This window comes from Macaca fascicularis, chromosome 4, assembly GCF_037993035.2.
Source record: "Macaca fascicularis isolate 582-1 chromosome 4, T2T-MFA8v1.1".
Lineage (NCBI taxonomy): Eukaryota > Metazoa > Chordata > Mammalia > Primates > Cercopithecidae > Macaca > Macaca fascicularis.
This window is the reverse complement of record NC_088378.1, coordinates 140483922-140499408: the sequence shown is the minus strand read 5'-3', so window position 1 is coordinate 140499408 and position 15487 is coordinate 140483922. Positions and strand designations below refer to the sequence as shown.

Sequence of the window (15487 nt, the reverse complement as noted above, 5' to 3'; positions counted from 1 at the left end):
CCTCTTGTCATGACCAATTACTTTTTATTAAAAACCATAGAAACAAAAGAAAGTAGAAAAACATCTTTAAAATGCTGGAAGAGAAAAAGGTCAAAAAGAATTCTATATCCAGCACAGATGTCTTCCAAGGACAGACAAAATAAGGGGATATCTCAGGTAAAAGAAAATGAAGAGAATTTCTCATCAGCAGATCTGTACAATAACAATTGGTAAAGAAAATTCTTCAGGCTAGAGGCAAATTATACCAGGTGGAAAATGAGATTATCAGAAAATATGAAGATGATCAAAAATGGTAAATACTGAGCTAAGTTCAAAGGCTATCTTGCTCCCCTCATTTACTCTTTATATTCATAGAACTGTTTAAAGATAAGAAAAAAACTTTTCTCGTGGGACTTATAACCTATATAGATATATTGCATATAATGTCTATACCACAAAAGATGGACATTTTACAGAGGATAAGTGGTTGCAAGATTTCTGTATTTATCAGTACTAGTACATTATTAATTGAAAGTGGACTGTGAAATGTTAAGAATAAGTTAATTTCTGAAGGGAATTGAGACACAAAAAACCATTCAAGAGATCAACAAATCTCAGAGATGGTTTTTTGAAAACAAAACAAAACCTTAGCCAGTCTTGAGTCTCACCATCCTACAATTTTAGAACTATTGCGAATACAAAAGTAATCAAAGAACAGTCCTGCCCAGAAAGAGGAGTTATTCCTAAATATGGTGGCCCTGGGACAGTTGGCCCTCCCTGCTGGACCTCTTCTGGATGGGCACTTTCTGCAGTGACTTTGTTGTCCTGCTATTCCACTCTACCCAGTGTCCTGACCCAACAGACAAGGGGCGTCTGCTGCTGTGTCCACACTTGGAGAAGGAAACCTTGATGACATCAGTACATTACAAGCCGGGCATGACAGCTCACCCCTGTAATCCCAGCAGTTCAGGACGTTAAGGCCAGAGGTCAGGAATTAGAGACCAGCTTGGACAATATAGTGAGACCCTTGTCTCTAAACCAGAATAAAAATAAGTAAACTTAGCTGGCATGGTGGTGGGCACTTGTATTCCCAAGTATTGGGGAGGCTGAGGTGGGAAGATCTTTTGAGCTCATGAATTCAAGGCTGTAGTGAGCTATGATCGCACCACTGGACTCCAGCCCAGGCCACAGAGTGAGAACTTGACATAAAAAAATACATCGTAAACCTTTGCTCACTATGGGTTATTTTATTTATTATTTATTCAATTTGTGTTTTGATTTTATTTCGCTGGCAGCACAATAAACCAAGACATGCAGAAACTAGAAATCACATCCACTTTCCAGTGGTAAAAAGCCCAGTCCAGAGAGGTGAGAAGGAGACAGTCCTCATTAGCGCTGAGGATTTGGGGAGATCGAGATGGGCTGGGCAGGAAGGGTTTTTTTCTTTGTTTTTGTTTGTTTGTTTGTTTGTTTTTTATGAACGAGTGTAACTTTTTATTAAGACAGAATTGTTTTTATTGAAGATATATATATGAAAAAGTTTAAATAAGATCAAATGGCTCCAAAAGTCTTACAATGAAAGCAACAGTCCTGCCAGTTGTTCTTTCCAGAGACAAGCACTTTTCATTCTCTCAGTTTTTCCTTCTGGTAGTTGCCTTCGTGGGTTTTTCCAAATTATTATTTTTTCAGTTTTTCAAGTGGGTGCATATATTAATACATGTAATTTTTAAAACCCTCTTCTGTTTATAATGCATCCCAACCGTCCCCTGCCCCATCCCTCCTAATCCTCCAGAGCAATGACTTTCAACTCTTTTAGCAATGTCTTCTGTTCTTCTCCTCACATAACTACTTAGTCATTTCTTGATTATTTTATACATTCTATAGTGATTTCTTAATATGACAGATGAGGATTTAGCTCTTACACCATCACTATCTTCACTTTTCCTCCCATATTGTCCCAAAGTAGTTACCAGAGTTAGGGGCTAAGCAGTCACCACATCATTATGACTATGTACATATTGCTCATTGTTGAGAAAAACAGCGTAATATGCTCTTCGTATCCTGTACTTCTTTCTGCCCTAGAATTAATGATTGCCTAACCACCCTTCCCCCTTGCTTTTTTACTTTTGCTTTATCTTCCTTGAACTTCTTTCCAAATGTCCCAAATCTGGCAATAACCTATTATTATTTTTAAGAGAAGGGACCTCACTATGGTGGCCAGCCTGGTCTGGAACTCTTGGGTTCAAAAATCCTCTTGCTCAGACTCCTGAGTAGCTGGAACTACAGGCATGGGCCATTCCACCCAGCTAACCTATTAATATTTTCACTGTTTCTTTTTAAAGCCAGCTCCATAGCTGGAATATTTCCTGTGTTGGATCCTATTTGCTGGATCCATGTCATTCTCTGGTTTGTCTACTCCTTCATTTTGCTGGAGTATTTTCTCCAATAGCTTCCTAAGAAAGGATACATGGAGGTAACCCCTGAGTCTTTGCTTGTCTAAAAATGTATTATTTTACATTCACCCTTGATTATTTGGCTGAATATAGATTTATCTGTTGAAAATAACTTTCTTTCTAGAATTCTGAAGGCATGCTTCCATTGTTTTCAGCTTCTTTTTCAAGGCAGGGTCTCTTCTGTCACCCAGGCTGCAGTGCAGTGGCGCAATCACAACTCCCTGCAGCCGTGACCGCGCGGGCTCAATTCATCCACCTCAGGCCCTGAGCAGATGGGACTACAGGTGGGCGCCACAGGGCCCAGCCAACGTTTGTATTTTTTGTAGGGATGGGACCTCACCATGTTGCTCAAGCTGGTCACAAGTGATCCGCCTGCCTTGGCCTCCCAAAGTGCGGGGATTACAGGCGTGAGCCAATGTGCCCGGCCAGTTTTTCTTGTATTCTTTCTCTACGTCCTTCATTTCTCAAAGGCATCTCAAACTCAGTGGGCCCAAAACCAAAGTCAAACTCCATCAGAATATCCTGCTACTTCCAACCTTAAAATATATCTTAAATCACAGTTTCTTACTACATGCAACCCTTTGGTTCAAGCTACCATCATCCCTCACTTGAACTTAGAATTGGTTTTCCTGCTTCTGTATTTTTTTAAATCATAAAATATTTCAAATAAACCATGTGTGGCTTTATACATTTTACTACATAAAAAGAATGAAGATCTGCTGGGTGCGATGGCTCATGCCTGTAATTCCAGTACTTTGGGAGGCTGAGGTGGGTGGATCACTTGAGGTCAGGAGTTTGAGACCAGCCTGACCAACATGATGAAACCCCATCTCCATCAAAAACACAAAATTAGCCGGGTGTGGTGGCACGCACCTGTAGTCCCAGCTATTTGGGAGCCTGGGGCAGGAGAATTGCTTGAACCCGGGAAGGCGGAGTTTGCAGTGAGCCGAGGTCACGCCATTGCACTCCGTCTGGGCAACAAGAGCGAAACTCTGTCTAAAAATAAATAAATAAATAAAAAGTATGAAGAGCTTACATACTTAAACAAGGAATTGCTTTAAGTGTTTGGTATCCACTGTTCTTGTGCATGCCAGCAGCTTCTTACTGCAAACACCTGGGACTTGCTATAGAGCAGCTGGAGTACGTTCCACCCACACACAGGACAGGGAGCTGACAACCAAGGAGTGGAGGATCAACACTCCAGCTTTCTCCCCTCTGTTTCCCTGTATCTCAGCAGTATGGAGCTTGATACCGATGAGAACCTGCTCACTGACTTTAAACTGCTTTTCTTACCTTCTCAGTTCCATTTCTCCATACCTCAATTGATGCTTTCTGGTAAGATATAGCAAATAAACTGTTTTCACTGAAATTTCAGTCTTGGAATCTCCTTTGGCTTCCCCAGTCTAAGGCAGAAATATATTCATTTTCCCATCACTGGACTTCCAAGTTGTTGTCAATTTTTCACCGTTACAAACAAGGCTGGAACATTTGTCTACAAACCTCTAGGTATACACGTAGGAAGCTTTCAGTATTTCCTACTAGTGAAACTGCTCAGTTGGAGGGTATGTGCATCTTCATCTTTAGTAAATACTACCGACATTTGAAAAGTCAGACAATGTCAAGGACTGGCCAGAGTCCCATGTGTGATGGGTGTGGAATGGCAGGTCACTGTAGCAGGTGCGGGGACTCAGTTGGGGTCTTGGAGAGGCACTTAGTTATAGCAAGAGTGTTTCATAAATGATATCTGATACAGTCAAGATTAGTGGGGAATAAAAACACGTTGCTTAGAAATAATTATCCATAAATCTAAAGTCAACAAAAGTCTTTTTTTTCTAATGTAAAAATACTTTTTTCAGAGGGAGGGGGAACAACTTAAAATAAACCAGAACACACCTTCATATTAATCATTCTTCTCATATACTTCAAATTTGTAGTTAATGCCTTTCTCCTCCTGGACATCCGAGAGAAAACCTGGGTATTCTGGCAGAAGTTTATATTTCTCCAAATCAATTTCTGGAAAATACGTGTCACTTTCAAAGTCCTGCCTGATCCTTGTCACAAATAGTTTAAGGTGGCCTGGGTGATTCATGGTTTCCTTATAAACAGAACTGCCACCAACTAACCAAATCATCTCTACTTTATTTGCTAATCTGGTTGTTCAGTAAGTTTTTGGTTTTTTTGTTGTTGTTGTTTTGTGTTTTTTGTTTTGTTTTTTTTTTTTTTTTTGAGACGGAGTCTCTTTCTGTCGCCCAGGTTGGAGTGCAGTGATATGGTCCTGCTCACTGCAAGCTCCACCTCTCGGGTTCACGCCATTCTCCTGCCTCAGCCTCCCGAGTAGCTGGGACTACAGGCGCACGCCGCCACTCCCGGCTAATTTATTTATTTTTTTATTTTTAGTGGAGATGGAGTTTCACTGTGTTAGCCAGGATGGTCTCGATTCCCTGACCTCGTGATCTGCCCGTCTGGCCTCCCAAAGTCCTGGGATTACAGGAGTGAGCCACCGCGCCCGGTCGGTTGTTCAGTAAGTTTTAAGGCATCGTCCATACTTCTGGCAAGAAAATGAACCTCCTTGTGGAGGTTCCTTGAGTTCTCTGCTGAGAACTAAATTAATTCTATCCTTTAAAGGTCGATGCTTCTCAGGAATGGAGAACCAGGTCTTCCTACGCATAATCACCAGATTCTGTTTACCTTCTACTGAAGAGTTTGTGTCATTCTCTGGAAATACCTGAATTCATTCCTGAGCGGTGGCCAGGGCAGGTCCCGGTTCTTGCCAATGCCCGTGTTCTGGGACACAGCGACGATGCAGTTTAGCAAATGAACCATGACAGCAGCGGTGAGCACCTCCGAGCCCGCTCGCTACACAGGGACGCGCGGCCAAGATTGGCCGGAAGGTTTTTACTTGGAACCTGGAGGATGAACAATGACATCCCTCTCTCCACCTTAAAGCTCATCCTGGGCATCCACCTCCTGGGAGCAGGAGCAGCGCAGCAGCGCCCCCTGGTGGTCCATGCGCTTCCTTTTGCAGATCACTCACAGCCCTGAGACCCTCCTCTCCTTTCCATGCACCTGGGATTTCTTCACTGGACACCATCCTGCGTCAACTTTCCTGTAAAGCAAAAGAAGGGTGAGGTTGCTGGAGAAGGAATGGTGTCATTCCCCACCTTTGGCGAGATCCATGTCACCGTGTTCAGGGGAAGCGCCAGACCTTATTCCCCATGCAGAGAGGAGGCTCTGGCCATGAAGGCGCCTTTGGAGGGGTGAGGACCCGCTCCCTCTACACTGAAGGCCAAGAGCCTGCAGACGGCGGAGAAGGCTTCCCCTCAGCTGTGTCCTATCAGATTCTTCCAAGAGTCAAGGAGTAGACCTGCATATTGCCTCTGGTGATGTGAGCTCCACGCACACCTAGAAGTGAGGTCACCCCTGCTGGGGGTCCTGGGGCTACTGGTTGTTCTACTTGCTCAGTGTCCAGAGAGGAGAATGAGAAGGAGACTTTGTGCAAAATAGTAACCATGCTCTATACATTATTTGTGTCATAAAATAAAAGACTCCAAAAGGAAAAAAAATAACTATCTAAAATGTGTGTCCTTTAATAAAAAGTAAACACCCATTAACCATTAGGGATAGACGTTTACGGGGCAAACCAGAGGCCCCATCATTTGCCCCACTTCAACAATAAATTCTTTCCTCCCCCAAGTAAAAACACATCCTGACTTTTATGATCATCATTTCTTTTATATACATATATATATATTTTTTTATTTTATTTTATTATTTTTTTTTTTTGAGATGGAGTCTTGCTCTGTCTCCAGGCTGGAGTGCAGTGGCGCAATCTTGGCTCACTGCAACCTCCACCTCCCGGGTTGAAGCGAGTCTCCTGCCTCAGCCTCCTGAGTAGTTGGGACTATGGGCACACCCCACCACACACCCAGCTAATTTTTGTATTTTTTTAGTAGAGACGGGGTTTCACCATGTTGGCCAGGATGGTCTCGATCTCTTGACCTCGTGATCCACCCACCTCTGCCTCCCAAAGTGCTGAGATTACAGGCTTGAGCCACCATGCCTGGCCTCTATTTTATATTTTTATCATCCAAAATTATAATTTAGTTTTACCTTTAGAAATATGATTTTGTTCTCTTTTATTCTATCAATTCTTCCTTGAAATTTATATTGTGTGGTAGAGCTTCCCATAGTGTGCATTTTGCTGATTGCTCCCCAAATTGTAGTTTAATATGTATTTCTAGTATCTGTTATACCTCTAAACTGGTAACTGGCTACGGAGATTAGCTTCTATTCAGGCTTGATCTCTTTTTCACTTTACTTGTGTGATGCTACTGTATCGTTGTCTTCCAAAAAGAGGAAGAATCTCACAGTATTTTCTTTTTTTTAAGTCGGAGTCTCTCTCTGTCCTCTAGCCTGGAGTGCAGTGTCCAGATCTCCACTCACTGCAAGCTCCGCCTCCCGGGTTCGCGCCATTCTCCTGCCTCAGTCTCCTGAGTAGCTGGGACTACAGGCGCCCGCCACCATGCCTGGCTAATTTTTTGTGTTTTTAGTAGAGACGGGGTTTCACCGTGTTAGCCAGGATGGTCTCGATCTCCTGACCTCGTGATCCACCTGCCTCGGCCTCCCAAAGTGCTGGGATTACAGGCGTGAGCCACCGCGCCCGGCCAGTTTTTTGGGGGGTTTTTTTGTATTGTTAATCGTCATTGCTGTTCAATGGCTAAATCTGTTCATTCATTATCGGTTGCAAAAGAGTTATTACAGTCTCAGTCTCTCATTCCTTCTTCATTTATTATCTGAATAATTTCTAAAGTAAGAGATTTGTCCTCCCCTACTGTTTGTTTACTACTAGAAACTTGTTTTTTGAGAGACTAAGTCAAGCATGTATTCAGCTATGACCCAGCGATTGCACTCTTAGTTATCAACCAATAGAAATGTATGTATATGTGTGCCAAAATATATGAAAATATTATTCATAGCAGCAAGATTTGCAAAATCTAAATATGACATAATTGTCTATCAACAGTGAAGGGACAAGAAGTGTGAGCTATTTATAAAGTGGAGCATTGGACAGCCATGGGAGTGAATAGGCTACAGCCACACACAGCGAGATGATGAGACCCAGGCGCATGTATAATGCCATTCAACTGGAACTGGCAGAACTCCTCTGTGTTAGAAATCAGGGGTGGCTACTCTAGGGTTGGGGAGGGTGGTTTATGAGTCTCACCTTTTGGAGGCTACCTATGGGTCCAGCAGCACTGACTCCCACCTACCAAGGCCGTTGAGTGACCTGGCAGGATGGGCGCGTGAAGGCAGCTAGTGTGGTTCCTGCGTGCACATTCCCATCCTGCCAGGTCTGAGCTGGTCCACAGTGAAGCCTGGCTAACTTCCATTTGTCTGCTTGGTTGTTCAGTGCCACCTCAGGGGTAGGTATTTTCTGCGTGGATGGGGTGTTAACTTGGGGTTCAGGCTCTTTCCACATGGACTATTTCCATCTCATGAGGGGCCTGTCCAACCTATGACTCTGTAGGTGACACACAAGCCAATTCATGTAAGTACTTGGAATCACATGGTTCTTGGTGTCCCATGGTCAAGAATTCTATCTGATCAGGGCCAGTAACACTAAAAGTTGCTTTGAGAAGGGGGCGTATGTCTTTGCTGTGGATGACATGATCTTACTCCAGAATCCCAGGCCCTCCATTGTGACTTTCCCACTGATGCTTGGTTCAGCTCCATCCCGCATCTTTCCCCACCCCTGCCACCTCCAGCACCAGGGGGACTGAGGGATGGTGACTGCCTGCACCACAGCGTGGATCTGCTGCAGTGTCCTTTTTTGTGTAGGCCCCACTTGAAGCTGGCATCCTCGTATGTCACCCAAAATGTGGGCCAAAAGATATACCTACGTATGGAATGTGGTGTTGTCAGAACCCGAAGAGATTCACTAGGCAATCTGCTTCTCTTTCTCTTTTTTCGTTTCCGTGAGGATGAAAGATGTAATGGGTTTTTTGTTTTGTTTTGTTATGTTCTTATCGGAAGAAATTTCCCTGCATGCCCCTAGCCACCGGACTCATACAATTTCACTGCAGTGGCCACTCCTGAAGTTCTGTAAGATTTGTCCTCCTCTCTCTGGGGTGCATGTGTTTTACCAAGGCCTCCAGCATACTTTCCACCTTCTTTCTCATCCTTCCCAATCTATGATGTTGCCAATGAAATGAACAAATTTAACATTCTGTAGAATGTCCATGGTCTCTTAAGACTCTGTTATAGATGGCAGGAGAGTTCTAATAGCTCTCAGGGAAACTGTAAATAAATGTGGTATGAATGTGAATAACTCCATATCCACTTTCTAATTGGAAAGGAAAGCACTCAGCAAATCCCCGGCTGCACACCATTGGCCTGCAGCCTTGTTAACCTCCGCTAGCAGTGATATGCGGCCAGCATGGCGGCTGCAATCAAGACTGCCACTAGCTCAAGTCTGAAGTAATCCTGTTCATTCTTTAGGCCCCATCAGGCTTCAGCAAGGACAGAATACACAGAGATAACAGGCAACCCCAACACCACCCCACTTCCTACAGCTCTCTACTGGTGGTGCCACCCCCACAATACCTGCAATAACCTCCACAAGACCTGCCCTGGGATGTCATATCACTTCCGATTCAGTTGAGAAAGCGGCAGTTTCAGAGACTTCCCTTTGGCCTTCAGCCCAAAAAAAGCCCTTACTGCACAGGCGAGGGATCCAGTGTGGGGGTGACTCCAGCTGCCAGTGCATCATTGCCAATTACGTTCTCATGGAATAGGGAAACAAACAGGGCTGGGACTACAGGATTATGAGTTATAATGTGTCCTGGCCTCTGGAAGCCCCTCTCTGATGAACATGATGGAGCTGTGGAAATCTGGACATCAATGTCAGCTCACACCCAATGTCAATCCTCCCCCAAATTCTGCCTATTTCCCTTGCCCAGTGTACTGAGTAAATGGCTGTAGGTTCCTTTGCAAAAGAGCTCAGGGAATTGAGCCAACATACACTTCCATGCTGTTCCAGGGTCCTTCCTCCTATGGGTATGGACTCCTTCTCTGTCACTGGGATGTGAATCTGACAGTTGACTGAGGTCTACAGGCATTGAGAATGGAACATGATTTTGTACTGAGTCAACGACCCTCACCCTCCTGCTCCTCAACTCTTGCTTTCTTTTCATAGATATCAAGCAGCGCCCTTGCTGGCTGTCCTTCTGTTCTGAACCTGAGACACTGCCCTCTATTAACCTTCCCCACATCCCTGCAGGTCAAGCACCACCTTGGCTGCTCCGTTGGGGTTGTCATGGTAACTGTGCCCTCTGACTTTTGCAGGTCACTGCCACCACTTGATCTCTATCTCTTCGGGGCCACACTCTCCCAACAGATAGTAACTAGCCCAACTCTGGGGCCACATTTCCTATCATCATCCCCATCCTACAGAGGACAGAACCCCGACATTTCTTAGTGATGCAGATCTCTCTCACCAGCACGTTCATGAGGGCTCTGGTGCAAGGTGTGCCCTCTGGGCCTTCTGGTGGGATATGACCCTGATGGGCCTCTGGCCTCACATAATGGCTTCATCCACACCTCGACTTTCCTCAGGCTTCTTATTTCATCCTCTGCATGTTCCAGGGCAACTAAGTCATGATTAACTTGTTGAGAGTTGGGCATTATTTTTTCCCCATCTACATAGAGCCACCCAGCAGTGAGTGTGCCTCATGCCCTGGAGTCCCTGATAAACCCATGTCCTGAGAAACTGCCCTCAAGTCAAAGGATTTTTATTCATCCAGCCTGACATTCTGATGCTTTGATCAAACACCCTCACATTCCAATCCCGGAAGTGCTCCGTGGGCTCCTACAAGGCCATGCCGGCTGGTTCCTGCAGAGCTCCTGAGAGGGATTCCCGCAGCATCACAGGGGGGAGGCTTCTGCAGCATCTTCCAGTACAGGAAGCAGGAACTATTACCAGAGAAAAGGGAGCCTCCCCTGCATGCCCAGAGGGTCCTGGAGGGCACCAATCGGATAACTCTGTTCCAGTTTGTAGAATCTCAGGTTTCCCCAGCAGGGCCCTGACTTTCCCACAACAGGCGTGCCTTGGCTGAGTGTCAAACATCTCTGGAGTGCTGTGACCCGCACAATGATGTCTTCAGCTGCTATTCCACACTACCTGCCCTTCCTCTAGAGGAGATAAAGGACTGTCCATGAGACACTGCAGAGGCTCTCACACATAGTCACGACTGCTGTTAACAATCCTCAATTTCTCTTTCTCCTTTTATAGGACACCAACACAGCTGAGTAGTATTCAGCCAACTCCACTGTCTCTGTATGTTTCCCTCTCACCCTGTCGTTACTGTGCAGAGGCTTCTATCATCACACCTGCCATAGCTTCCCCTAACCAGGGCATCTTCTCAGGTCAGCACTGGGCAGATCCACAGTTGCTCGGCTGCACCTTGTGCTATGCACTTTCTGTGTCCTCCACCAACCCAGATGGCGTCCTCTTGGCCAGCCAGGCAGTGGGTGAGCTCATCCCAAATCCCCATGCTTTGGCCTGTGTTCTTGGAACACTCCTGACACCACTCTTGTTAGTTAGGGTCCCTTGAGGAGAAGACCCTAATATCTATTAAAAGTGTGATATTTTATTCAGGGAAATGCTTATGAGTGAAATTGGGGAGGAAGACAGAAAACGCTGGTAGAGCCATTGTGGGTGATGCAAGTCTAAACCCCAGTGAAGGAGAGAGGGAGGGAGAGTCAGCTGGAAGTGCCCTAGACCCAGTGCAGGCTAAGGGAAGTTCAGTAAGAGGATCAGGGAGCCCTGGAGCTCAGTTTGCCTTCAGTGGAGGAAAGATCTTGCTTTAGTTTCCCTGCTGTTCTCAACCGTTGGCTGGAAGAAGCTCATGGGAACATGGTTTCAGAGAAAATGTAGTGATAGGCTTCAGGCTAGAATAGCTGGGACCATCATCAGTTATACTTCCTCTAGCTGAGGGTCTCAGATGTGCATTCCTGTGACTGCCACAATGGCCCAGTGGTGAGAGAAAAAATGATGATGATAAAAGAAAAAAAAGGAATGGACTGTTCAATTAGTAGATGAGATAGGATGCGGTTTGGACACCGGCAGAGGAACTGGCTCTGGCTGGGACTAGGTCAGCCTACAGCAACTGTCTATGTGGTGGAAGGCCCATTCAAGCAGTGCAGCTGTAAATGCATGAGCTCATGGTGGTGGAATCTGTGAAGTTGTCTTCTAATGTGTTCACTTCTCTCAGTGAGGTAGGAAACAAGGCCATCAGCTGAATTAAGAATGGAGAAGGAGGGTTGGACATGTGAGCACAGAGAGAAGGTGTGTAAGAGTCACCCAGCCCGGAGGAGGCTGAGGGTGAGCCATGCAGGGAGAAGGTGATTGCTGGCCGTGGTGGGGGCTCCCCATGAGGTTTGGGTCATGAAGGTAGAGAGAGCAGTCAGATTCCTGTGTGCTGCTCTCCTGCAGCTCAGGAAGCAGGTGCAGTGTAGGCAGAGGTGGAATCCACCAGCTGAGTAGTTTTGCCAAGCAAGTGTGACAACAAAAGGGAGAGGCAAGGGAAATCATCTACCATAGAATCCAAAATGGGAGAGGAGGGAGGAGAGGACATTCAAGGCTGAGGGACAATGGGTGGATGGCAGGATCACTAGATTGGGAATCCCGGGGGGCCCAGGGGGTCAAAGGATTGCTGGAATTGATGTACTACAGGGTGGACACCAAGCCTGAAAAACACATACATGTAGAGTGAATTATTTGCTGATATCAAATTATAGCATATGATAAAATGATAGTATCTGTGTTCTCAGAGTCTGTGGCCACCCTGCAAGGGGATGAGTGGGAAGACGGTCAGAGAGTGGGAAGTGTGAGATTGAGAGTATTTAAGTGCTGGGGTTCTTGGCCATGATGAGGCCTAGATGACAAGGGCACAGGGCCCAGGCACAGCAGAGGAAAAGGTCATTGAGGAGATGAGGTTTAGGACCTCAGAAACCAGGGAGTGAGGGCATTCTCTCTGCTGTATGGGTGTCTATTGCTGTCATAAAAATTACCACAGGCCAAGTGGCTTTAAACAGCACCTCTTTGTCATGTCACAGTTGTGTGGGTTGCAAGTCCACCCAGTCTCATGGAGCTGAGACCAAGGTATGGGCAGGTCTGTGTTCCTTCCTGGAGACTCTGGAGAAAAATCCACTCCCAAGTTCATTCAGGCTCTTGTCTGAATTCACATTCTTGTAGATAGGACTGAAGTCCCCGTTTCTTTTCCCGTGGCGCATCCAACCTCCCGGCTTGGAACTTCTGGCTTCCTCTGCTGTGTCTTCTCTTCTTCCCTCTTCTGCAACATCTGTGACTCCAGCCAGAGCACGTTCTCCACTTTTAATGGCTCATGTGATTTGATTGGGCCACACAGAGAGTCCAGGAGAATCTCCCTATTTTAAGGTCCTTAATCTTCATTACATGAGTAATGTCTCTTTTGCCATGTAATGCAAGCTGTTCACAGGTTCTAAGATTGAGGCTGGACTTCTTTGGGGACCATTACTCAGCCGACCACATCTGCATATGTTGAAGTCATCAATATCAAGGAGACAGCACTGCTGGAGAGGGAGCCAGGGAACCAGGAGCTACAAGTCAGGATTGAGAGGAACGGCCTGGGGCCCACAGGGAATGGCTACAATGAAGGGAGTGGGGCCCTAATCTGATGACAGCTGAGGGAGGTTTGGGAGGAGGGAGGCAGAAAGGTCTCAAAACCACAATGAGAAATGAGTCCAAAGGTACAAGTCCCTGGGGAAAGTCCCCATGTGGGAGGACTTCTGAAGGGTCTGTGTCCTTCGGGAAACCCAGGTTCCTGCTGGAGCTGCGAGATCAGGAACATCCTGAGAGAGGATGTGGAGGTTTCGCTGATCAAGGGCTGAGAATTCCAGGGGGTGCAGTGGAAAGATTTCTGGAGTTGCGGTGGGAGGATGAGGGGGACAGAAGAGGGGTGTGCAGTGACTTGTGGGGATGCGAGTGCAGGGTGTTTGGGGGACCCAGAGTGACTGACACAAACAGGGAAAGGGCATGAGGAACTCAGTCCTGGTGGACTCGAGGCAGACGATGGTGCTGAGGCTGTGGGAGACGAGGGAGGAGGAGCAGGGGTGGCTCTCACCTGGGCTTTGTCCATGGAGGTGAGGATGGTGGAGTGGTTGGGTCTTAGTGCTGTCTGGACCTTTCTTGACCCCCTGATGACAGAATGGAGTGCCTGAGGCAGGGGGATTCCTAGAGGATTGACCCTTGAACGTGAGGAAGGGAAGTGAGCTCATTCCAGGTCTCAGGTCTACTCTGACACCTTCTGCAGGTGGTGTCACTTCTGGGTCCCACGTGTGACCCCAGGATAGGGCCCTCTTCTTCCCTGCTGAGGAGATGGAGGCCCAGGGGAGCTGTGCTCAGATTTGATTATGCCAATATGCATGTTCACATCTTAAAATATGATGTGGAAGTGGAGATGTTGTTTCCAAATAAAACAAAACTGAGTAAACAGGAGTTTTAAAAAACCTGAGCAATGGAGAGAAGAAGAAAATGTTTCTGCTTTTCAGTTTTCCCGAATGTTGCTGTCAAGGGGCTGGAGAGAGAAGTTGCAGGGAAAACAGAAACCTCGGAAAGGGCTGGAGCTCCTGAGCTCTGCTCACCTCCACAAGAAAGACATTTGGGAAATTATTAAGACAATTTCCCATTACTTTGAAATTCTGTAATATTAGGGAATTCTAGGAGCTCTCTTCAGTGTAATAACAATATTATTGTTGGAAAAATGTTATTTGTTAAGAGATGAGTACTGACGTATTTAGGAATGAGGGTCGTGATGTTAGCAGTGATTACCAAAGTTTCAACAAAAATTATGGAAATATAATTTATTACATATACAAAGGAAATAATTAGATCTATGGTGACCATTGTATTCTTTGAAACTTTAGGACTCTTGGAAATTTTTTACAATAATTTGGAGAAAATTTTAAGGCTAATAACACATAATCACACGAGAAATGTTCACCACATCATGTGGAATGGAAATTAAGTTTCGAGACCAGATGAGGTGGCTCATGCCCGTAATCCCACAGCTTTGAGAGGCTGAGGTGAGAGGATCACTTTAGGCCGGGAGTTCGAGAGCAGTCTGGGCAAAACCCCACCTCTACAAAATCCTAAACAATTAATTGAACCTGGTGGCAGGTACCTGTGTCTCTAGCTAGCTGGGAAGCTGAGTCAGGGTGATTGCTTAAGCCTAGGAGTTCAAGGTTATAGTGAGCTGTGATCACACCACTGCAATTTAGCCTCAGTGACAGAGCAAGACCTTGTCTCAAAAAAAAAAAAAAAAAAAAAAAAAAGAAGGAATATTTAGCATTTAAGAGCATTCAAGAGCATGTGCACAAGAATATGTCAGTTGTGTGTATTTTGTGTGACTGTGTCATTGTGTAGACAGTATCTGAGTAAGAGCGTATATCAATCTGTGTGGCGGCATCTTTGTGTCTGCGTGTGTTGGTGTGTGAGTCTATGCGTGCATTCATTCATTCATTCATTCACTCAACTAGTATATTTAAAGTAACAATCAGGCACTATTCAGGGCAAGGGAAATGCAGCTGTGAACAATCAAAATCACTGTCCTTGTCCTCATGAAGCTTGTGTTCTAGAGGAGAGAAATAAGCAATTAAAATAAATACATTCATAGCTGGGCACAAATGTGTGTAATCCCAGCACTTTGGGAGGCTAAAGCTGGAGGACCCCTTGAGTCCAGGAGTTTGAGACCAGTGTGGGAAACACAGCAAGACTCTATTTGTACCAAAACAAACAAACAAACAAACAAACTAGCTAAGTGTGGTGGCACACACCTGTAGTCCCCAGTTACTTGGGAAGCTGAGGTGGGAGTATCACTTGAGCCCAGGAGTTCCAGGCTACAGTGAGCCGAGATTGCACCACTGCACTTCAGCCTGGGTGACAGAGCACAACCCGGTCTCTCCAAATAAATAAATAAGTAAATAATTCTTAAATGTCAGTAAAAGGGTTGTGAACA

At 45.6% G+C, this 15487-nt stretch overlaps 1 long non-coding RNA gene and 1 pseudogene across 1 annotated transcript; one reads left to right on the top strand and one right to left on the bottom strand.

Moving 5' to 3' along the window:
- Window positions 1–4202: 4202 nt before the first annotated feature.
- Window positions 4203–5255, bottom strand: LOC102137496 (dihydrofolate reductase-like; annotated as a pseudogene).
- Window positions 4829–5995, top strand: LOC135970438 (uncharacterized). Its single transcript, XR_010586115.2, has 2 exons — window positions 4829–4953; window positions 5058–5995. It is a non-coding gene; the product is annotated as an uncharacterized lncRNA (long non-coding RNA).
- The last annotated feature ends 9492 nt before the right edge of the window (window positions 5996–15487 follow it).